A 22,916-nucleotide genomic window follows, 5' to 3' on the forward strand; every position below is an offset into this window, starting at 1 on the left:
TAAAGAACAAGCAACTGGCTATCTTGACAGTTACAGCAGAAATCAGATTTGAGAATGCTCTTAAAATAAGGGTCAAGATCTGCATGGTGACAACCCACATGAGGTCTGACAGATCTCTCCTCCTCATGGGTCTCGTGACTATACAAGAGAATCCTCATTTGTCTTTGCAGCCCACTGTTTTAGTGTCATCCATATGTTTATTGCTGAGGTTTTGCCAAAGGAACACCCTGCAGTTCTCCAGGCTTTGGAAATGCATTTTCCTGTCTGTGGCTTGTCAGAAAAGCCACTGACATTCCTAAACAATAACTGGACTTGCCTGCAGCCAGCAGAAGGCCTTGTTCTTTCTAGATTAATGGATGTTTCACAGAGAGGGGAGAGCATGCACCTTGTTGAGCACCTGAAACTCCTCTGTCACCCAATGTAATTTGTCTCAGGGAGTCCTTGAGTATTTTGCTCACAGTCAGAATGTTTTGGATCTGAAGCTGCTACCTCTTTAGTCACTGAGAGCAGATTTGGCGTTTTATGTGCAGCTTATACAATGGTAAAACTGGCAGTCTATCACCATAAATGTTTCTGTTTGTTTAAGTTAAGGAATGGATGCGATGCGCTTTATAAAAACATGCAGTGACTGCAGGCAGTTTAAAATGGTCTCAGGAGTTATGAGAGGCTTCTCAGGCACAGAACACGTTTTAAGCACATCAATCATCTCTAAGTATTGCTGTAAAACATCGTACAATGGGGCTTAAAACACTTCAGGCACTTTCTGAAGTTATAGCTGCACTGTGTACTTCGAAATGACATTGAGGTGAAATCTCTTTTGTCTCTGTAGAATTTTTCAGATAGAGGAAACAAATCCTATTTTGCAAAAATGTGAGAGAGTAATGGAATGGATGGATTGATATAATGGAGAAATGTACCTCTGCTAGACACAGGATCTACGCCTTTTCTGTACCTTAGACCTCAATGTAACCATTTGCTGGAATTTGGATGGTATGAAGTCATTTTAATCAGAAAGTAACACAGTAGCAAATTTCACTGCATGACATTAAGGATTTCTTTTAATTGTTCTAGCAATTACCTCATTTTATGGTAAAAATTCCCTTTCGTTGTAGAGATAAGCACAAATTATGTATCAGATTTCATAAATTTTTACTTCAGGGTACAGAAAAGTGTAATAGGACTTGCACTACCAAAAAAAAAAAAAAAAAGTGGTAGTGTATTCGTATTACAATACATGTTCCCAGAGAAACATGAGTGGTTTAAAATAAGAGAAATGCTATTTAGATTTCATTATTAAAAAAGGATATTGTATATGGGATCTAAATGAAGTGACTAGAACTGCAGGATACAGAGGGCAAAGACTTGTAGCTATTGCTTTCAGGAGGCTGATGTAAATTCTGTTTCAGTAAATTCTGTAGTCATGATGTGGAAACTTGAGAAAGCTGTTTAGTTAGTGTCTGATTGCCTTTTTCTGCATAACAAAATCTTTCGTGATTCTGTAGCTTTCTGCTATTTCTCCAAGGGGTGTAATATCTTGAGATTTTACAACATCCTTCTAACACCAAGCAGCTGCAGTGCTCTCATATTGCAAGAGACACACACTTTACAAGGTAAATAAAGAAGATTCTTTTTGACAGATGTGTGTGAATATAAAGACATACTAGAAAATTGACATAGCCATAATAATCTCTTCAAATCTTCAACTACACTAAACCAAAACCAAACTGTGTTCAACTATTTTTCCCAATTATCTTGTCTGCTGGATGGTTGTTACTCTGTAGTTTGTACTTAATTGTACATTGTAGTCTTATTGAGTGTATGTATGTTTTTCTTCGAATACAAAAGGGTGACTCCTAATGCATTAATTTGTAAATGCATGGACAGAACTAATTCCTCCCATTAGGAAATTTATGAAATCAGGCATAAGTGGTGTATGAGACTAGTAATAGATGATGAAACTTCTCTTAGTAGGCTGTACAGAATGCTTTTCAGGGACTGGAGTAAAATCTGTTGGTGATTTTAGTCCAGTTCCCAGAGATGTATACTGACAAAACTACTGTCATTACTGCAGTGAGTACTAACTGGAAGTGTTGCAGCCTTCCCTGTAACAACAAAGACAAAAATTACCTGATGGGATTTCTTCCTGCTGATGGAAATGGCACTTCAGGAACTGTGCATATACCTATTGTTTTTTTTCTGTAAAAGTTAATATGGACCTTTTTAATCAAAGTTATGATGTTGGATTGATTTTAGTTAAAATGGTTCTAGTCTGCATAGGGACAGCCAGTAGACTTTCCTAGGGTGTGATTGTTATTTAACAGGAACAAGCTGCTATCATCCAGTTTTGAAACAGGGTAAAGTCCATGTTCAGAATTGTACCAGTGTGGCTGCATTGTCTGTGAACTAAAATCTGAGTATTTCACATGGAAGCTATGGCAGAAAGACAAAGGAGGAGCTGCAGTATAGAGAAACTTATCCTGCTTTTGCCCAGTCATCCGTTTTATGGGAAGCCAGAAATGTTCAGTTTTACAGGCTATCCTGGCACATTTTGTTTACTCTGAAAGCCAAATTCTCTACTAATGTATAAGTAGGATGCAGACTCTGCTGATTTAGTAAGAACAAGGCTGATTTCACTGAGAACCTGGCATTAGATATTTTTAAAACTAGAAGTTTGAGTACATTTGATTTTTGTCTTTTTCTTTTTTTTCCTACGGGAAAAGATCTATGGTTTATTGCAGCATAACAGGTAAACTCGGGTTTGGTACAATTGATTTATCAGGGTTTCTTGACTAAATAGACTGAAAAAAGAAGGAAGGAATCTGGCCAAAAATATTTCTGATAACCTCAGAAAGAATAAGAGTTTTTCTTACTCTCTTACACTGTAAAATTAACTGTAATTACAAAGCTGTGCCAGAGGCTGCAGATGACCATGCTGTAAAGAGAAGTAGAATACATGAATTAGAGAGTTTTGACAAACAACTGATGCCTGCCTCTGACTTGGCAGAGTGCAGATGTCTGGACTGTCATGAGCAGGCAGGGACTCCTTGTTTAAAATGTGGATGAGAGAATCTGAATATTCAAGCATAATGTGAAATTGGATGTTGTATAGATAGCGTCAAGCCCTTTTTTTTGTCAAGAAAAAATGGCAGAAATCCTTTCTTCTATCCTTTGATGAAAAAAAAAAAGAATAAAAAAGAAAGTTCAAACTATGGAGTATGATTCAAGAAACAGTAGAAAAGATCCACCAGATAGTCTGCATGATAGCAGGCCCAGTAAATATTTTGTCCTGGGAGTAGCTATTGTCACTAAATAGGTGTTAATACTTAGGAAAACCAGGATTAAGTAAAAGCTAAAACTGTTTTCAAATATTTGCGCTTGCTGATGCAAATCTAACTCCAAAGGGAAATAGCTTTCAGTAATTAGTTCCAGATGTACTTGTAAAAGTTACAATGAAAAGGTAATTATGTTGTAAATAGTGGGAATGCTTTTCTTCATCAAAGTGAGAGTTCCTTTATTCCTGGACTGATCAGTTAGCTGGGATAAGAAATCCACACTGGGAAGAGCAATTCTAAACCCCTTTTACTGATTCTCTAAATTACTCTTTCCAGGACAATCAGTATTTGCTCCAGGCATATCCTCTTTCTGATGAATGGAAACTCTATGCTGAATACATAGACCACATGATTGTAGATGGGCTGTTCAAAGCTATCAAGTGTTCTCTTCAGTATCTGACTGAAAACACTGAGACAACATTTAAATCCACTCCTTTATTTGAAGTGCAGCTTGTTCTTAATAGCAGTGAAAAGACTTTAAAACCTTCTTTGGACTTAATGTCAATGGCAATTTCTGTGATATTATGGAGGGACTAATCAAAAACATCTCTGATGCTGCATCAGCTGTAGACAGATTTGTCAAATACCTTGGAAAAGACCCTTTTCAGGTATTGTCACTTTTGCTACTTTTCCTTTCTTTTTTTAAAAAAATGTCACAATTGACCTTTCCTCTAGGTATTTGAATGTAGTTTCTTTCACAGCCGAGTCACCCCTATCCAGTGGTTTGTGCCAAGAAGGCTAATATCTCAAGAGAGGCTGTGAGGCTTTTTCCCATCTGTTCACTGTGAGCTGTCATACTCTGCTCTCCTTAACCTCTGCCTCCCTTGTTTTATGAATGCATCCAGTCATTTCCAGCAGCCACCAGCACACATTCTTTGAATGATATCAGCTGCTTTTCTTTTAACTGCTTCTGGTTCACTTGCCCAGTCGAGAGTGCCTTTCTAATACACACTGAAGTCTGCAGCTGGATGGACAGTCTGCAAAGCTGCTTCATGAATTTACCTTCTACTTTTGCTTGTGTATTGTGCATAGGCAGTTTTTGGCTTTACAGTGCGTGTGTTACTGAGCATTTGGTGCTAAATGACTTCTATAGCTGCGTATTTCTCACAAACTGTTTGTTTCTTTATGATTATTGGTTGAATGTTTGTTCTTTTGGTGCCTCATTTCTCATCAGGACACCTGATACTGTTTCTGCTTGCAGATCTGCAAGTACCACTGAGCTTAGGTATCCACAACACTTTCCTTCTCTAGGAGCCATAAGGTTATGTCCACAGACAGCAGACAAAAGTGGTTTGTGAATTACAGCAAAACACTTTTTCTAGAGATTTAATGTTTATGCAAGTTTTTTTGCAAGACTATTTTTGCCAGACTAGCAGGACATGCAAAAATCTTTATGCAATTTCTTCCTTTTTCAATTTTTTTTTATATGAGATGGAAGCAAATATCAGTAAATAAATATATCAAAATATCACAGTTTATCTAGGGAAAAATAGATTAACTGTAAACTGGTTACACTGTATAATAGCAAAAAGTAAACAAAGGAAGGGTAAAATAACAGTTGAGAAAAGAAGGGATGTTGATAGGACAGGGAAGAATGGAAAAGGAAGCAGCTGGAGGTGAGTCGATAGCAAAGGAAAAGATAGAAGAGGACAGGAGCAAATTGTCAGTCAACCCACAAACTCTGTTCATGAAGCTCTTCTGGCTTCTGCCAGTTTGATTTTGCTCTGAACTTCATGACTACTGATTCCACAGTACTTGGCAGCAAGGATGTGAAGGTTTACCAGCACTGCCTGTTGAGTGAACAGGAGAACTTACCTGTTCGTTGTGAGACTGTCACTGCTGGGCTGGGTCTTTTTAAGCTAGGACTAAAGAGAAAACAGTGGAAATGAAGGTCCTGAACTGTGTTCTCAGACACACAGAACCATGTTCACGTAATCCGTGCTTTATGGATGTTGAATTTCCTCTTTCTCTACCAGGTGATGCAGTCTGTGGAAATGGAAATTGTTGTGTTATTCAGAATGGGCAACAGTGTGTATTTGTAAACTGTGCTTCACTGGTACCCTTGGAAGCAGGAAGGGCCCTTAGTTTTGACTCTGGGCTTTAGTGAGTCCATTACCTTTGCCAGCAAAGCAGTATCTTCCACCTCTGTGTTAGAAAGGTTGGGGTTTGTGAGCCTCACTGAACTCTCTACTAGTCGTAGCAGTCTAGCCAGTTGAGATATTTTCATCATCTCTCCATGGGATTAGAAATCTGTTCGTGGGCTAAAGAAAACTCTTGGTGAAGATACCTGGACTCAAGATTCCAATTTTTTTAGCTCTACTGGAAAGTGACACTGATGGTCATAAGGACCTGAATCACAACCCATCTCACTAGCAAGTGTTGTAAGTTAAATCAACACATTGTAGGATGTGAGTAATAACAAGTACAATGTTTTGTGTCTGGCTGTTGCCAGTAGGTACTTTGAATTTTTGATGTTAGTATGATGCATGAAACAGAAATGATAATGCCTGAGAAATACTTACCCAAGCAGTCATTTCCTATTAACTTGTTTCTAGGAGCACACAGGAAAATTGCTGCTGACAAGTTGTAATTGTCATTGCCATCAGTACAATATCTTGGGGCTTGGCATGTGACTTGGCTTTAAGGACATCTTTTCTTTCTTCAATTTAATTGTTTTCTCCACTGCTTTTTCACTTTTGGGTGTTCATTTAGCACGACATAGATCAGATGGATACTCTGGAAGAAATATATCAAATAACTATGAAGAAGGGGAATTTGGTCACTCTTTATATTCTGGAGCAACACTTTAACAAATAGTGGTACTTAATGGATGGATGGTAAAATTGGATATGTGAAGCAGTTTCTGCCCTGTGGACAATTTCTAAGTAAAGGGGAGCTGGAATTCTATGAAAATTACGAGCTTCCAAAATGTTAGTGAGGCTTAGTGCATTCTAAAGAACAGGTATTTCCATTTTTGCAGAGGTTTCTTTACTTTTCTTTCTGTAACTATTAAGGAAATATAAATAATTACACTATTTTGTTGATTTGTTTAAAATCTAGTGTTCATGATTTTTTTTTGGTGGGTTTTTTCTTTTTTTTTTTTTCTTTAGGGCCAATATTCTAAAGAAGTTAGCGAATCTTAAAATCAGAAGATTCTTTAATAGTTGTTTCAAAGCTGACCATAAGCCTTTTAAATATAATTGATGAATTTAATTTAAAAATGGACCTAAATTTTGAAGGAAAACAGCTCAGATTTAGATATGCTTCTCTGGTTTCTGTTTCATATATATTTTTATGTATACATACAAACATACACAAATATATATATGTAATCCTTCTCTGTATATGTATATATATGTATGTATGTAAATTCAGAAGGATGGACTGAAGTATCTCTTTAAGTCTCTTCCATCCCTTTTAGCTATGAGACAATAGAGATTTTTTTGCAGACTTTCGTCTCCCTGCTGCCTTGGGTTTTTCCTTGGGGCAATAGGCATAACTTCTTTGGCTTTAAATTTCTTCTGGGTAAACATCAAGTTCACAAAAATATTGATGTTTTAAAGGTGTTCATAATATCTTAGAAATAGTTATTTCTTCTTTGGTGTGGACTGGATTTTTTACTCATTACTATATTAAGGACTTTTAACATTTCTGTGTCATCTTTGGTATAAATTTGTATCTAAAATGCATTTCAAAATGTCACTTCTCAATATGCTGAAAAACTAGAGCAGGACTGTTTAGATCATGAGAGCTGGCGTCTGGTTTGAAAATTGGCTGTGTATGGTATTCTGCAGATCTGTTCTCCAGGAGAAGAGCTCTTTGAAATTAGTGGCAATCCTGGACTCTTTTAAAAGATAGATGTGGATCATGGTGCTGTAGCCACCCCCTCAGATGGCCATCTGAACTATTTCCTGCTATCAGACAGCATGCCCCTGCCCCTGATTCTGCAGCACTGAGAACCAGAATAGAGTTATTACTTGAACCATGTGCAGTAGATGCAGAAAAGAAAAAGATAGTAAATGAGTCCATGATATTTCTCAAGAATATCTTGTCATACATGTGAAATGCATTTCTCTCCTGTTTAGAAAGAGGAAAAAAAAAGAGCCCACCAAACAAGCCTTGACACAATGCTTCTGGGTTTGATTTGATTGCACTTACTTGTTCATTAATATAACTGATTTGTATAGTTTGCTTTAAGTTTTTAGGTGCTCTGTGCTAATTAATTCAACATTTTCTTACATTACATATTATTAGTGTTACTGAATGGAGAGACATGAAACCAGAAGACAGGTTTGACTGAGAAAGTGTGAGGAGGAGAGTGCACAGCTCTGGGTGAAATAGTGGGACATTCAATGGCTTTACAGGACCAGGAACCCATAGATGACCTTTTCGAAGTCTTAAAACTGAGCTCTTGAGAGGATAGCTGCTTCCAGAACTGGGGGTGAGGATCCTCTGCAGAACTGGAGGTAAGAATTCAACATACCATCTGTAAAACTTTTGCACATTCATACATAGGAGCAAGAATAATATATAGAATGATAACTGCTGTCTGTTCTCAATTCTAAGGTAAATACTCTGTTGACTTAATTGGGTCTAGAATAAGGACATTGTAGACTTTTCTCAGTGTTCTCAAGTTTCATTCAAGAGACTTAATAAGAAGTGTTTATCAATGCTGTACCAGCATTGTCCTCCTAGGAATCAATTAAAATGTTTAGGAGAAAAACTTATTTGTCAGTGCAAGGGAGCGTTTTTACCCAAGTAGTCATAAGCTAAAGGCAGTTTTAAACTATTGATCTCCTTTATTAATGAAACGTGCGAGACAGGATCATTAGTTTATGTGGTCTGCCTTCCACAGAATAGGATTTCCAGGTTGCACAAATGTGTCCTAGAAGGCCCATCTGGAAATTTTTACTTTTATTTTTCTGTTTGTGCTTGCATTTCAGCTAAACCTGAAATGCAGAGCCACAAATGTAACACATGCTCCTCTCCAATCCTTGGGGCTAAAAGCAGAGTTGAGAGATACAGAGACCACATGGCTCAAATAGCCATTCTTGGTCCGAGGGTTGAGAGTGGGATATGAGATATGATGGACTTAATCCAGTGTCTGATTTACAGCAGAACCTTGGTCTTGGTGCTCTCTCACATTCCAAATGAATGCATGAAACATGGGGTAATCCACTGCTGCATTTTGATATGTACATATTTTTAAATAAAAACTGCTGAAAGGTTGATCTTGTCTACTGCCCCACTGGGACAAAAATAATTTTTCAAACATGAACATTTCTGATTAAATGAAAATTTCTTTTCTAACTCATCTTAGCTAAGAAACTCACAGGGTACATTTGATTTTACTTTTCACAAATAAGACCTGGCAAACAGCTACTGAAAATATCTCAATTTTGCCTCTGTCCCTGAAATTAAAAAGTTTTTCCTTTGCACAACCTGAGGCAAGTTAAATCCTGATCCTGTAAAAATCTACTGAGTAGTCTTAATCTTGCAGGATCAGGGCATTCCTGTTTGTGCGGGTAGGTCAGCTAATTAGCAACTTAATTACTTTGCTTGTGTGCAAACTGTCAGGGTCCTGAGTGCACTAATAGGTCTTTAATGGTCCTGCCCAGCCCCACCTGGGGGCTCCAGCCCACGCCCAGGGGACTCCACTTAAGCTCAGCCCTGACCCTTCTCTCTCTCTCTCTCTCTCTGAGCTACATGGAAGGTGTGCCTGTTTTCAAGCCTGCTTCTGGCTCTGCCTCCTGGGTGGACCTGGACCTGTGCTCTATGTAGGTAGGCATGCTCTCCTGGATAGACATCCGTGGCTGTATGCTGTAGCTTGTCCCTGTCCCTCTTACCCCTCCTGGAGTGACCTGTGACCTGGTTCATGGCTGGCTGTGTCTGGGGCTGCTGATACACCCAGTTAAAGCACTTGGCTCTGCTGCCATCCCTAATGCCCTGTGGGACTGTGCCCTTGGTTGCTGAGGGCATTCTCTGTGCTGGGGTGATCTTCCGCTCCTGGCTCACCTTTCCTTGGGAAGCAGCCAGCCCTTGCTCCTCTTTGATGAGTGTGTGCCTGTTTGCACACAGAGGTGCAGAAATGGTCTCGGATGGTACATGCAAAGTGAAGATAATCTTGAAAATTTGAGCCTTGCTCTTTAATACAACTTTAATTAGGGAAGTGTTGGCAGACCAAAAGTTGAAGCAGTAAAAATAGCAACATTATAATATTTGACTATTTTAGTATGTAAAACACTAGTTCTTTATGAATCAGAGCTTTGCTTTCAACCTGATTTTTCCAAATGACTGAAGGTATTTCTGCAGTTATTTTTTTTCCTTAACATGTTTTGCAGGAAGTGTAAAGACTTACACTGCATATGAAAATGGGATGTCTTTCCATATAATTTCTTTACTTTTCAATTCTAATCTTTCATGCTTCTAAATGCAGCTGAAAAATAAAGTTCACCATGGAAATATATTTTTTAAAGTACAGTTTATAGACAGATGTTTCATTGTGTTCTTATTTATGAATGCACTATCAGAGGATTGCTAGTGTTTATTAAACTTCTAGCCAACTTGCTTCAAATAGTGATTGGAAACCTTTTTCGAGCAATATGACTTGCAAGGAGGCAGCGAGGTTCAGCTGTGTCACGGAATTGTGGAATTATGTAGAATGAGATTCAAAGTAAACAAAATGTTTGCAAAAGCCCTATGTAAGTTTTCCAAAACAAGAGCAAAAAACCTACATGTCTTTGTGTAGTTGCCTTTAAACTAGTGTCTAATTATGCATGTTGTGAGCAAGTACTTGTCCGTATTCAACTACACTTGTGGCTGACCTTTTTGTCAGCAACAGGTATATCTGGTAGAGTAGATGAGCCTTTGGGATATCTAAAAGCAGTGTAAGGAACATGACTTTTTTGGGACCAGACTGGGGTCAAGCACACCCTTGCTAAGAGCTAGGCAGGTTAAGCAAAAGCACTTAACACGGAGTTTGGGACTTACTAATACATTCAGTTGTCACTATGTGCATTTTTGCACTCTTCTTACAGGTGAGTCAAAAGATAATGTATTTATCAAACTATTTTATAGTGAGTTGCATCACTGGGGTGTTTTTTTTATATTGCTGAGGTTTATTTCCAAATTTAATGAACATGAAAATGCAGGATATTGTAAACAAACTTTAATCTTTTGCATAAATTGCATTTTGCAAATTACCCTGAGTAATGAGTGCATGTTTGTCACCACATAAGGACATAGGGAAGGTATGACACAAAGTCAACTGATATTTAAAAAAAAAAAAAAAGGAAAAAAGCAGGGTGAGGACAGGAGAATGAAAGTATGTGTGTTTCTCTGCGGGGAGAGTTGTTGACTCTGCAAACTGACAAACAATATCTACTTGTAATGTTGTTAGGAATTACCTGAAAAGTGGAAGAATCTTAAAAAGATTGCCTTCACTGTAAAGCATGAAGTGGTACCTCTGCAGTCCAAAGAAGTGTCTGTTATCAGAAGAAAAACGTGTACTTTTGGAGGTGAGATCAGTTCTGTGCTCTGAACCGAATGATTTTTCGTTTTTTGTTCTGATAACAAGCTGGTGGCAAGCTTCACTGAACTGAGAAATTGTAAACTCTTAGAAAAGGCTGTCTAAAGATAACAATTCAATGTTTCTCAGTAATGTATTCTGGATGAATCTGATAATTTAAAGCCCACTCCACCAAAATGGGAGTGATGCTTGTGTCCTCTTTATCTTCAATTATGTCTAATCTGTTTCTAATTCAAACACAGCGCTGCTGTTGTCAGATCAAATATAGATTTTAAATGTTTTATGCTTCTCCACTGGGAATGTTTTAAATGTATGTGGGCTGTCTGTCAGGGCTGTACTGACTGAATCTAATAAAGTTTTAGGTAAATTTAAAGGAAATAAGAGTGCTTAAAAATGAAATGATTCATAGTTCATGAGATGGAACATATTTAATGAATGGCAGCTAAGGAAAAGTTATGGAACGGTCTCCATGGATTACCTGCTTAACCTCTAAGGAATGCTAATTCAATAAATAAATTCTATCTTTCAGGTTAAACAGCATGGTTTTAAAAACAGATTGAAAAAAGTCATATTTAGATTTGATGCCCAAGTTGCTCTCCAGGATATGGATAAGTTAAGAATAACCGTTATTTCGTGAACTGTTATGACACATCTGTCACTGCCAATAGCTTGGAGTACTAATCACGGTTTACAGTCAAAATAAGAACTGCATGAACATTATTTATCAAGGTATATTCCCAAGTATTCCACAACATGAGAATGAAAAACGTAACAAAAAGAGCTTTCCCAACTGGAAATAAATTTTAGAGAAAGAGTAACTCACCTGAGGAGATTGCATTTTGAATGTCCATTCTCATGACCTCTGCCTTGAGGAAGATTCACAAGTCTCATTTTAAAGTCAGCAACTGATGAATTATTTAAAACTACATTTGTTTCTCTGCCATGATCAAGAACTCAATGAAGAATCCATCTATATTATTTCAAAATTCTGTTGATGAAATATTGAAATGATTCCAAAGTATATTCTAATTGCAGGCTGATTATGAACTTGAGACCAAAGTTAAAGTCTATTTTTTATCAATGTTTTCTCCTTGTCCCTTTATTTGTCTGTCCCTGGAGTGTTGTTTGGGCATGTGGGGCTCAGTGACTGCTGAATAGATCAAAGTAAGGGGAGAAGAGGTGATGTAAGTGTGTGGTGGTTTTATTGTTTACTTATTTTAGGTTTTCAGGGGGTTTGGGGTTGGTTGGTTGTTTTTTGCTATGGTTCACATCTTGATTCAGGCTTCTGGGGACCTGTGCCTACCTTCTGTGTTATACACACGGGTGTTAATTGGAAATCAGCTGGTAAATTTGGAATATGGAATGAATCTCTGCCTCAGGTGCACTCAGCAGAAAGGTCATTTGCAAACACTGTTTCTGCTTTTGAAGGAAAAACCTTTCTCCATAAATGTTCCCTCTGGAGTTGACTAATGCTGAGTTACTCCACTCGATGACAGGAACATAAGGCAACCCAAGCATGTGACTATCAGGCTATGGATGCTGCTCTCATTGTTGCTCTTTGGTACTACCTTTGAAAACCTCAGTAAATACTAAGAGGATCCACCAGACAAAGGGTGGTGAAGAATCTTTGTCCTCACTCTTTCACATACTTCTTCAGTGGGAGAGCAGGCTATGCTATTAGTAGTAGCTATGATAATGGCACTGGCCAGAGCCTCCAACAGAAGTCATGCTACTTTTGATGGTAGGAACATTATGTGCCTGCTAGAAGGGAGACCAGCTAACTCCTCTGATCAAATACTTCATTATGGGTCTTCTTTCTGTTCTTTTCTTCTAAGATTGTACGATGATCCTTCTTTTAAACGTGATGATCTACCTCCCCTACTAGCTTTCCCATCAAGACAACCAGTAATGACAACAAAGTGTGGGAAAAGTGAAAAGGGAAATTTCTGGACAAAGCATAAAACTTTCTCATAGTGTATATCGAGGTACTGGTAGATGAAGGAAGACAAAGCCTCTTCTCTCTGTGCAAACTCATAAAGACACTGCAAAGCAGTAGGTTCAGCTGAAAGCACTTCTGGCTACATCTTTCTGAAATGTACATACCTGATTAGAGATGCCAAAAGTCCTTTTTTAATTTTTTATTTTCCTAAGAACTAGAGTTCTGAACCACAATGGCAATTCCATTCCACAATTCCACAAAGAAATTGGAAGAGAAGCTTTGCTTTTCTTCTATTCTTGCCTTGCCTATGTGTGTGCTAACGTATATTGCATAAATATGTATATTTGTAATAGTTAAATGAAAGAATGTAAAATTTACTAGAGGTATCTGCTTTCAGAATGAAGCCCTTAAGTTTTTATTATAATTTTCATCTTGCTTAGGCTTGCAAGAGCTATAATGGAAACATATGGAGGGAAACTCTTTGTAAAAACAATCTCGGTTTGCAGCACCACTATTGTGATTTCCAAAAAATCATCCTGAGTCCTACTTGAAAATTATTTTACTATCGTTTGGCCTTGAAAAGCAATGCTATGAGAGAGTGTCAAATTATCCTGAATGTCTTTACACTTCCGTATGGAGAACAGAAATGCTGAATAAGAAAAATAATGTACAAGTAGCTGGTAATCCAGGAGTCTGACTCTTTAGCTGCCAGATGTGTGCAACTAGTTCCCTCTGAATTCAGAGGGAATTGGTCATAGTCTGTCACTACAGAACAGAACCCGGATTGCTGTGTTATATCATGACAGGTCTGGACAGAAAAGAACCATAACAAGCTGGATTGGCTTCAGAGTTCCCAAGACCCGGAGCATGTCAAGCCCTGTGTAGCTATGCTGCTTCAACTTTTTTCGCAGACAGAATCCCTGAATTTTTATTAACTTTGACTAGAGCAGAGCTGCTGGTTTAGCATATTGCTTGGTACAAGACACAGGAAAGCCTCTTGGAGAGGACAAATAGCTGCTTGAAGTTTTTAGTTCTTTCTCTGTGGGAGAGATTTTGTCCTCTTTTGAATGCAATAGCAGAGAGAGTTGATAGAACAGTCTCTATCAGCCAAAGTGTGATTTGGGCTAGTCCTCTGGGCAGCAGAGAGCCCAGTGCTGAACTGACCTGAGCTGTCTATCTTTTGTGAACTCATTCTGGAACAGTATAATTCCATGCTTATCCAAGCAAGCTTTGTCTTAACCTAAACAGCAAAAACTATTGAGAAAGGTTTGAATCGGGAACTTTGTATTTCCAAATTGTGGGAAACTTCAGATCAAAACTTAAATATCTGTGTTTGCACTCTCTTTTCTTAAAATGGACTTTATGGCATCTCTGCTTTTCCGTGAAGCAGAGGAACTCTGCCCCAATGCAGGGATGCTGTGTCTTCAGTATCTCTGAGTCCAACATTTTTCTCAAGCATCCAAGTATCAAGTGGCAGCAAGACAGTTTGTAGCCTTCCTATAAATTAGCAGGTTGAATGAAGGACAGTTATTGATACCTGAACTAGTCATTGTAGACTGTGCTTACAGTCAATGGAGAAATGAGGACTTCCTGGGTGCAGTTCATCTGACCTATTTAGATATGCCCTTTAGGACAGGATGGGTTACACGCTATGCACTGCTGACTCTTAACTAGATCTCCATTAATTGTAAAATGAATTGTTTCTAACTAGATTTTTATATCAACTTAGCTAACTAACTTGATATCAGACAGCATAATTTTCTCCTGATAAAGATAAGCTTGAACATCTATGCAGATTTTGACATTATTTATTAACATTCATGTAATAGACTCTACCTGCTGTAAACTTTATCCCTTTCCATGTGCAAAAAGCTTATGCAGTTATGTGCCTAACGAGCATCTAACCATGACCAAAAATAACTGAGAACAAGAGGTTCTTGTTCAAGTTTGTGCATAGATAACTTTTACAGCCTAATCCAGGTGCTTTTGTATGCCAGTTCCAGGAAATAAAATTATATATGTATACTTGGAGGACAAATGTGTTTAATATTCTGTTTATCATAAACCAGCATAAATTGGTATTCACTTGTATTATGGCTACAGTTCTTGGGTTTTGGTGCTGCCTTGTCCGTCAGTGCCAAATATACAAATTCGTTTGCTTTGTTATCTACCTGGAAAAAGCTCATTTGACTGGTTTACTCGACAATGGTCTCATTCACTGCACTGTTAAGCAGTAAAGCGGATAAAAGTCAGAATGCCTTTCTTTGTATTTAGTAGATAGAATGGGCTATTAATCGGTATTGTTTTAATATTGAGTTCTAAGTGGTATGAATACATCTGCTGGTTTATAAAAAGACAGAAACAAATCCACTTACCTAAATGTGTGAGAATATCCTCACTGAGGATAATGATTGGCTACATGAATAAGAAGAGAGAAAAAAATCACTCAAAAGAGGAATAACTTTCTCAAATTTTCCCCCAAGTATCTTGTCTAATTCAAGTAGCTCCTAAAAATTAATTTCCATAGGGCTATATACAGCAATTAACCTCTAATTAAACAAATAAACAAACAAGAACTACACTTGGAACACCAAAACATACATTTGTTTAAACCAAGTCACTTAATGTTCATAATTCTGTAAACCTGTCTTCCTCTATCCCTTATTGTATTTGAAATACTCCCACTTTTCTGCTGCTTCTGTTATTAGACTGGATAGCAAGCTGTCCAGGTCAGAGATCATCTACTTTGTCTCGCTTTCATATTAATTTGCAGGCTTCATGATTTTAAAAGTGTGTGTGTGAGAAAAAGAGTGTATGTGAATATGTCTAAATATGTATATACTTACACATTTGTTTACAGCGGTATGGTTGATGACTCCAGCAGTTTCCTGTGAAGTGTTGGCAGTGAGCAGACCTTCATTTATTTGCAGAGGAAAGATTCCATCATCAGTATATTGCACGGACCTGGTATTCACAATCCCCTATCAGCTTTATGCATTACTGACCTCCACAGGCATTTTGGGGGAAGGCACAGCAGGAAGAGAGACGAAGGTCAGTACAGAAAGTGTTATTCCTTTCGCAGGCAAGTAACATGTTTAATTGTTGTCTTACACCATTTTTGCGTATAAGATATGGCTGCTCTTCCTGGGAAAATTATCTGTCCATAAGAATTTGTATCTTATTTCAAACTAAGGGTGAGTGATAAGGAGCACTATCAAGTTCCATTGGATCCATGTCACACTATACTTCAAAGTCCAAGTAGAGCTACGATCATGTCAAAGTTTTCTGGGTGCTGCTATGTCCAGATCAAGACACGATTGTGTGTGCTATTCTTGCTCATTGGTTCATGCAAAGTAGATTTGTGTGTATGAAACCTGGGTTTGGAGGTGTGATGAAATGCGAGTTGAATCCCTTCCTGCCCCCTTCCAACAGCCGGGTTTAATATATTTACTTGATGTCTTGTATAGAATTTATTAATAATTAAGCAAAGTGTTGGGATACTTGTTAACACATTTCTCTTTGCCTCTTGAATACAAAAAGGCTCTGCCTCACCTTATCTAAAGGACACTTCTAAAAGTAAGGTGAGGGGAGTAAATATTTCCTTCAGCATTCAGATTAAGATTATAGGAACCACAGGAAATCCTTGGAGCAGAGGGGGATGTTTGAGTTTGAATAGACATCCAGTGAGGGTTTGAATGTGTAAAATTCTTTGAATATCTAAAATGCAATAGAGTGTTAGCTGGGTAACAGAAAAAAATAGAACAGATCTCAAATATTAGTGAATTTCTGTATACTTCTGTAACTGCAAATACATTACTTTCTAAGTTTTATGATTTTCTAATGTTAAGGGTGACTTCAATGGTGACTGGGGGTCAGCAGGTGTACAACTCAGCTTCCCATGACAATGGGCACTGGACAGCAATTCTGCAGAGTCACAGGCAGTAGCATTGACCAGAGGCATCTTGATATAAAGTGGTACCCTGGAGAGGTGACTTGACCTCTGAAGAATTCCCACAAGTTTGTAAATGTATGATTTGAACTGTAGCTCATTTACGCTAACGCTGACTTAAAGCACAAAAATCTCATAGGAAGGATAAGTCTTTGAAATTCAGTTTTCAGGGCAGAATTGATTGTTTTGAGTGGACAAACTGAGGAAACCAGGTTAATGCTCTGAATATGCTTTTCATCCGCAAACCTTGTAGCATCTTTCGAAGGAATAAATACAATCAGTGCCTGTATGATAGTGTGACCCTAGTTAAGCAAGCTTTAGATAAGCTCTTAGGTGTTTGTAGCCATAGAAACATGGCTTATCAGCAGCAAAGTAATACAGACATAAGCTATTATAGATTAAAAAAAAGTGTAGACTTTTTGAGGGTTGTGCATTAGGAAAACAAGGCTTTAAGTGACTGGAGAGCATTTGGTTTTGAAGGCATGCTACTACCATGTGTTGCCACAGGAAAGAGTCTGGCTTGATTCCCAGGCTTGCAGCTCAGTTCTTGAATGGACAGGATCAGGAAACACCACAGAGGTATGGATAAATAGAACAGGCTTGGACACAGAACAGGCTCTGGGTGTGCCGCATGCTTAGCACGTATGCAGAGTGAATGGTTGAGGAAGGAACTTTGAAATATGCAGTTTGGGGTTTTTGTTCAAGTAGTCTCAACTTATGAACTCTGTTCTCAAGTAGTCTAAGAAACAATCTGAAATTATTCTGTCTGTGAACTGCACAATATTACAAGCTTAGACTTCAGACTTAGTTTAACTCACCTTGCAAAATAAGCACTAGTAGTTCATTATCATAACCTTCCTTTGGATGGAAATGCATTAGTGGTGTCTGCACGAATAAGCAATGAAGAGTAGTGAGAAGAAAAAGCCTCACACAGTACCGTGTGCACCCACAGTGTCATACTGCCTGCCTCAATTTGTACCTTTTCAGTATCTGACAGTGAATGATAACATTATTGCAATGGTATTTACTGGCACTGCTGGAGTATGGGATCTGTCATTTTTTCCATTCTGAATTGTTGTGTATGGCTGTAAAATGTGCCCGAGGCTGAAATGTGTTTCAGAGGTCGTCAAGGAGGAAACAAAGTGGTGGTTTGGTTTTTTTTGGTTTTTTTTTTTTTCAATGTTTTATGAAATTTGGCAAATCAATTTGAAGTTGGAGAAGTTCCAAACCTAAATGCACATTATTATGGATTCAGATGGATAACGTGGTTCCTGGTGAGGATAAGTTTCTCATAGTGTCTTTCAGGAAATTATACAACTGTCTCCCGTTTTCCTCTGTTTTCTTTAGCCTAAAGAAAGGAGGTTTCAAAATGGCCATTTAATAATCCCCTAGAAGAATAACCTTTGCAGCAGTCCTATTTTATAACATAAGAACTATGAAAACCTGGCCTTGGATGGATTATAACGGAATCCTGTCTATTGACTTATAGTTTATGATTAAGTCACTAATCTGGCTTCCAGCTTCATGTGTATTTGTTTGGAATGACAGGACTCCCTTTCAGTGGTCATCACAGATTTCTCTTTTCACCAGCTTTTCCTCAGAGGTAATTGCAGCTGTACACAAACCATTCAGTCTCCAGGAGAGGACAAAATTTATTTTAATGTCCATGAGTACACAGTTACCTCAGAGGTGAAGGTATTGTTGTAGAAGAATAGGAAAAGCTCCCTCTGTTCTGATGAAACAGAGTGCCTGACAAGATTAGGAAGCAAGAGATCTTCCTGATTTTTATTTATTTATTTAACAAACAAACCATTGTTCAGCTTGTTTAAATACAAGTTGATCTAAGCTTGAACTAATTTTATCAACACAACCCAAATCTTTTGTAAAGCTTATTTCTAAATACATTCTATTAGTTTTAGTACCCTGTACCATAATGATTTTGCCATTGCAACAGAATTGCTGTGACAGTACGTGGGAATATTGCAGCTAATTGGTTTTGGTTAATGAGAATTTGGGATACTTGAGATTTACTTGAAGCTTTGAATTCAATGAATCCTTAGTTCCAAAGCAAAACCATATGTTTCTGAATGTCAGGTGGACTTTTACATTCTAATCCACTGATTTACATGTGTGAGATATTTATTGTACTTATACTTCTTGTTCAGGTGTCCAGTATGGTTGTTTTCACAGTGGAGTAATTTCTCAGGAATAAAGTCACTCTATGTTGGTGTAGACTACCCACACAGTAAGTTTACTTAAAGTAGCAGTATTGCAACATCATTTACTGAATACATATTCCAGGTGATTTTTCCAGAGAAGATGTTCAAGCGAGAGCTTTGTTTTCTGCATTAATATTGCCAGATGAGCAATTCCATTAAAAGATCCAATTTTATTTGGAATCATTGCTTATAGCAAAGCAGGGAAATAATGTATACTTTTGCTTTCAGTTTCCCTGAGTATCAAATATCTACCTTTAATTGAATTTTCTTTGAGGTTTTTGAGACAAATTCACCCCCAAAGAAAGAAGGAATCCATTTTATGACTGTAAGAGTTTGAAATTTAGTTCTTTCTTTTTTGTCACTTTCAGCGCTCTCATCAATTAATGCTACTGAAAAGGCATTGTATAGGAAGTGAACTGGTTCATAGTTCTGGAATACTTTTGAAACATGTTTTAAACTTGGAAAACAAACATGAAGCTTAAGCAGGACTCTTTCCCTATAACAAACGGAGTCCTAGCACAAAGAACAAAGAATATAAAACCTTATAACAGACAGAATTCTAGCACAAAGAGCAAAGAATATAAATCCTCTTAGATTAAATTTCAGCATGAGTAGGTTTCAAATTTTGAAACTGATATTGTTGCATTTGTATAACATACATATTTATAAATATTCACCTGCTGATGAGTTGGAAACCTTCCTTCCATTTTCAGTTGCCTCAGGCTTTGCTTAGAATGTTGTAGGAGCTGTTTGTTTATTTTTAAAATTTTATAGACAAGTATTAAAGATTGGATGAAACTCCATGGAAACAAATAAATGTTGAACACATGGAGATGGAACTCGGAAGATTTGCAAATGTGATCATTTCCCTAATGAACGGTGTTTTGCTACTTGAAATAATCTCTCCTGTTCCGAGTACTCTGCATTATGTAGGAGCCTGTAGCTTGTTAAATTCCCTTCATTAGAGGGTTTTTTAACTCAAAGGAGTTAAAAAATTGGGGAAACAAGTATTACAGAATTGAACTCCCAAATCTCAAAGTACTTCTGAAAATATCTTTGAGTTGATTTTTTTTCTTCAATAAACAGCATATTATCCATCTGACTTTCATGTGAGATTCAGAAGTCAAACTCCAAGATGCATTCACAAGCCTGCTTGCTTCTTCATGGCTTCTGTCTTTTTATTCACAACTGTCTGCTGCATAAGAAATGAAGACCTGTTAAAGCACTATGCACATAGGATGTGTGTTGCTTTCAAATTAATGGTTAAGTGTCTGAAAACAGCTGAAGTTTAACAAATGAAACCTTCCTATAATTCAGAACCCAGCAATTATGAACACAATAGTCTTTGTGTTCTAGCTTTGCAGAATTTGGGGTACCTTTATTCCTGACTTGTTTGTGCCTTATTTCTAGGGCAAAGTTTGTCAGGAATGGTGAATAACAGTTGGAGGACTTCTTCATTCTTGAGCTGCAAGATAAACAGAAAAGTGGAGCTAAAGCAGTAGGAGAAACGACAGTAGCAAAGGTAGATACAGGCAATGGTGAATGTTAACTAACTCCTTACTAGGCTTTAAAGGTTACTTCAGCCTTTCCAGTACATCACAGAAACCTGCAGAGATCAAACAAATCTGGAAAGTTATGAGTCTTTCTTGGACACTATTGGATAAGTGCTACTCTGCTGAAAATCTCAGACACCCTAGAAGATGATGTGGTAGGGGTTTATTTCCTTGTTGTTCTAAATTTTTTAAGAAAATATGCATATTTTCTTTTTCATGCATGCTGTTGGAAAAGGTAAAGTCAAATGGTAAAATGTCTTCCTCTGTTTCCTAATTTTATTGAGCAAAGTATGCTAAATATTGTATGTATGGACAGAAGTGTCTTTCCACTGATTTCAGATGACTGTAGCTCAGGTCTTAAGGTTTATTGCTTTTATAAGATTTGAACTGTCTTCACTTTGCTTTGAATTTGATCCCGGTTCAGTTCCAAGGATGGCTTATAGGAATGTGAGATGATCTGGGCACATGGCAGTAATCCAGAATCTGCTAGATGCCTCTGTACTCATACACAATTTTTAAAAATGAACTATTAAAAAAAAAGTGTTTTGGGAATGTGAACGATCAGGGAGTGAAAGAACTGCTAAACATAGAAGGAACAAATGTAGAAGGTAATAATCCTTATCCATCAACTAGTCTCAGTAATTTCAGAAACTCAGCATCACATTGTCTAGTCTACGCTTGTCAGCTCTACTACCTCCAGTCCAAAACAAACATTTCCATTTATGTATGTAGGTCCAAAATGTAATGCATTTAAAGGTTATATATAGGATAATATTAAAATTGGTTGCTGATTTTACTTTTAATATCATAGATTCAGCTAGAAAACACTCTAGTTTTTCTCTGTAGCGGGTTCTTATACTGTTAGCTGCAGTTTATTCAGGATTCTTTGTCTACTCTCCCCAGACCAGATCCACAGGCAACTCTTGTCTCTCTACCTATAAATTCTACATTTTATTATTATTTAAAAAAAAAAAGTATTGCTTTTTTTTCCTCTCCTTTTTCTTTCTTGGTCACATCAAGAACCTCTGGCTGGGGTGGTAAAGAGAAGATAAAAACATAAGATAATAAATAGTATGGAACTGTTTCAAAAAGAGAAGTTCTTCGAAGTGGTTAGATTTTCATGTGTTAATTATGAGCCTCCTGTTCCAGAGAATTCCCATTCAGATTAGCAGTCTAACTGATTGCTAAATAGTTGTAGAGAACAAGGCTTACCTAGTAAGTGGTGAAAGCTAAATATCAGCAGTGAACAGGTGGCAAAAATATTTGCTGACTTACTAATTTCATTTGCTTTGCCTATGTTAGAGTCCCCTAGTGTTTACTCTCTGCAAATATTCAGCTATATTGACTTCTGGAGAAAGATGCTTGCTGAAAGAATGCTAAACAAATATTTAGCATATTCTAAACAGTCATTATGTATCTCTATTAGAAAGTCATGTGTTCCTCTGCCAAAAAACTAAGCTAAACTCAGAAGTAATGAACATGGGGGGTTGATGAATAGATAAAAACTATCAATTTAGGTTGGGCTGAAATGAAATCTTTGTTTTTCATATTAGGATGAAAATTTCACTTTGATTTAGGGCACAAGGATCAGGTCACTGGGTATTTAAATATTTTATACAGCATGGAGCAACATCAAAGCGGAATTTAAGAATGTGTCAGTAGTCAGGACAGTTTCCAAAGGCTGATGAGACAATGGCTGAGATCTACTTAGGGGAGAAAACTGAATGGGAGTCTATCATATGATTTTCTTTGAATGCAACTCTTAGAGCCCTAAGTGTTTGAACAGAAACTATCTATTGTTTTTTACACAAACCCTTTATAGGGTTTGGTTTCCACAGGGAAAGCTTTCCTACTATGTATTTCAATATCTCCTAATATTTCAAAATATAAGAAATGTATTTACTCTCATAAGAGCTCCTGTGGATAGGAAAGTGCTATTATCTCTATTTTACAGCTAAGAACCAAGAAGTTCTGTGATTCATCAAAGGTCACCTGCAGAACTTTTGTGAGAGAACAAATCTCCTAAGTCCTGGACCAGAGCTCTTAATGTTGGACTAGCCTTTCTTGGAAACAAGCACTCCATTTCTAATTCCAAGTCTTCTGTCACCAGTGCAATGAGTTAATTGCAAATCTTGTGGATAATCTTAGTATCTTATCAAGGCAATGTAATTCTCAAGAAACATCTTATTTAGAAATTGACAGAGCAAGAATATTTTACAGAAATGAGCTGGCCAATACTGTGATTTAAAATAATATGAATCCATCTGGAGAAAATGTCCTTACTGGTGAACCATTTACCAACAGAATGATTTGGTTATATATACACTTCAGACATGCAATAGAAAGACAGAAGCAACTATTTCTTATTTTGAAGACTGGCCAGCTGTGCATATGTG

General features: G+C 37.3%; 1 long non-coding RNA gene across 2 annotated transcripts; it reads left to right on the forward strand.

Annotated features, from left to right (window-relative positions):
* The first annotated feature begins 386 nt into the window (after positions 1 to 386).
* Positions 387 to 20,490, forward strand: LOC142602260 (uncharacterized). Of its 2 annotated transcripts, XR_012835925.1 has the most exons (7): positions 387 to 990; positions 1,503 to 1,610; positions 3,609 to 3,940; positions 7,587 to 7,798; positions 10,732 to 10,849; positions 15,660 to 15,850; positions 20,378 to 20,490. It is a non-coding gene; the product is annotated as an uncharacterized LOC142602260 (long non-coding RNA). The 2 variants fall into 2 exon arrangements; XR_012835926.1 differs by lacking the exon at positions 3,609 to 3,940.
* Positions 20,491 to 22,916: the final 2,426 nt, after the last annotated feature.

This window comes from Balearica regulorum, chromosome 6 (assembly GCF_011004875.1).
Source record: "Balearica regulorum gibbericeps isolate bBalReg1 chromosome 6, bBalReg1.pri, whole genome shotgun sequence".
NCBI classification, from domain to species: domain Eukaryota; kingdom Metazoa; phylum Chordata; class Aves; order Gruiformes; family Gruidae; genus Balearica; species Balearica regulorum.